General features: G+C 34.3%; 1 pseudogene; it reads left to right on the top strand.

The window, feature by feature from the left end:
* LOC102819973 overlaps window positions 1–948 on the top strand; it is a 31,575-nt pseudogene extending 30,627 nt beyond the window's left edge.
* The last annotated feature ends 1,444 nt before the right edge of the window (window positions 949–2,392 follow it).

Here is a 2,392-nt window from a genome sequence, read left to right as displayed (position 1 = left end):
TGCCTTTCCCACCCCATCCTGGATCTGGCCACTACCCACCCCCTGGATAGAAACTGTGATTAATATGGTGAAGAGAAAGGCACTGGAGGTGACTGACACTGGAAAACAAGGGATCAAAGTTTAAGGAAACATGTGTTCTCACCCTAGAGATATCTGCGGCAGCTGGAGATCACTTAGTTCACCACTGTCCAACACAGCAATGGGTTACAAGGGAATAATTGAAATTGAAGGCATATCAACCAACAGGCAAACAAGTTTTGGTAGCCAAAAATGTGCCCTGGTACAAGTGGTGCAAACAAATGGAATATTCAGATGAATTGGAAGTTATCATTGAAGAAGACAATGATGATGGGGATGGGTAGATATATTGGAGGAATAACTGAAGCACATAAGGAGATTTCACTTGAAAGTAAGGACAGTATAAAACTCCAGGAGTGCTCAGCATTATGCGAGGAAGAGGAAGGAGAAACTACAGATATGGAAGAATATGAAGAAAGTAGATTGTTGAAAACCTAGACATGATGAAGCGACCCTAGACACAAGGAAAATAGTAGAAGCTTGTAAAGCTATTGGATATTGGAGGTGAAGATGCTATTTTGAAAACCAGAACTTACAACTTTTATATTGCTTATGTTGTTATCAAACACCATGACTATTGTTATTTGGCTATAATGAGCAAAGGTAGCCTGTAACAGTCAAATACATGTATGAAGAAATCAATCAAGATCACATCAAGAAAAGAGTGGTCACTGAAAATCACACTCATCTCTGCCTCCTCCCACCTAACCAGCTCCTCTGCATGCTGAAGTAATGAAGAAAATCGTTAAAAATCATTGTAGAAGGAGAGGAGTTCATGGTGTTCATAGTTATCTTTTAATTTTCTTGAAATTGGTTCAAGCTGTCATTCCAACAACAGAATACATCTACACAAGATATTCCACCATGTAATGAAGAAAGCATAGAATCTACCCTAATAATTGGTTCTACTTTTTAAAAGAATCAACCCACAGATGTGATCACTAACCACATTCGTAAATATATAAATATATATAATAAAGGGATTAAATTTTTTAAAATTGCTCCATTACTAAAAAAAAAGGAAAAAAGAAAGAATTCCTGCCTATCCAAGTGTGATAGATGAATTTGAAAATCAGTCAACATTTATTGGAAATGTCTATTGTAATTTTAGTTGGGACAATATTAAATTACCATTACTTTGGGGAAGAGTTACAATCTTTTTTATTATAATACTGAATGTTTCCAGGCATTAATCTAATATATCACTTTTTATTCAAGTCCTTTTAAAGAGTTTCTGTAATGTATGGTAGTTTCTTCATACAAGTTTTACACTGATCTTGTTATATGTATCCCCAGATCCCTAATGATTATAATTGCTATGTGACGGTATATTTTTCTACATGACATTTGCTAATTGGATGTGACTGACATGTGGAGAAGTTGTTAATTTTTTATGCTTTCTTGAATGGCTCTAATATTTTTTAAATAGATTTTTCTTGAACTTTCCAGGTAGATAATTATAATAGATAAAACATCATAATGTTTATTATTTGTTAGCCTCCTAAGGAGTTTACATATATTAACTCATGTAATTCTCACAATCATTTCAAAAGGCGGTCATCACAGTTATCCCTGTCTTACAGATGAAAGGCTAAGTGGCTTGTTAAAAATCATATGACCAATGAATGTTGTAACCAGGGTTTGCAAATAAACACAGATTTGTTATTCTCCTACAATATTATTCCTTATTTTTGGTTTTGGTCATATTACTTGTGAAGTAAGTAAGATGCCCATCTTGGGCATGAAATTTAATAAGTGCTAAGAAACTTAGTAATCAAATAATATTCTAATGAATAAAACTCACTGTAATCAAGTTGATTTCAATGCATAGTGACCCATTGTTGTTGTTGTTAAGTGCCATTGATGTTCCGACTCATAGTGACCCTGAATAGGGTTTCTGCGGAGCAGCTGGTGAGTTTGAACCACCAAACTTGCTGTTCAAATATAGGGCAAAGGAAAGCTGCGCCATAGAGTTTCCAAAGCTGTAAATTGCTATGGAAGCCAACTGCCCCATCTTTCTCCCACGGAGTGACTGGTGGTTTGAACCAACGACTTTCTGGTTAATAGTTGGATGCTTTAACTACTGAGCCACCAGGGCTCCTTATTTTAATGACTAGTCGAACTATATTAGAGTCAAAAGCAAAAGCAATTTTTTTAAAAAAAAATCAACAAAACTGATCCTGTCTTTATTTTAGACTTTTATGAGTTGCTCATCAAGGATCTTTTTGCATTATTATTAATTTTTGTTTTAAGCAAACATTGCAACCAACATAATTTATTTAACTATTTTTGATTTTTTTTAAAAAATTATACA

The sequence above is a fragment of the Chrysochloris asiatica genome, unplaced genomic scaffold (genome assembly GCF_000296735.1).
Source record: "Chrysochloris asiatica unplaced genomic scaffold, ChrAsi1.0 scaffold00302, whole genome shotgun sequence".
NCBI lineage: Eukaryota > Metazoa > Chordata > Mammalia > Afrosoricida > Chrysochloridae > Chrysochloris > Chrysochloris asiatica.
This window is presented reverse-complemented; position numbering and strand designations above follow the sequence as displayed.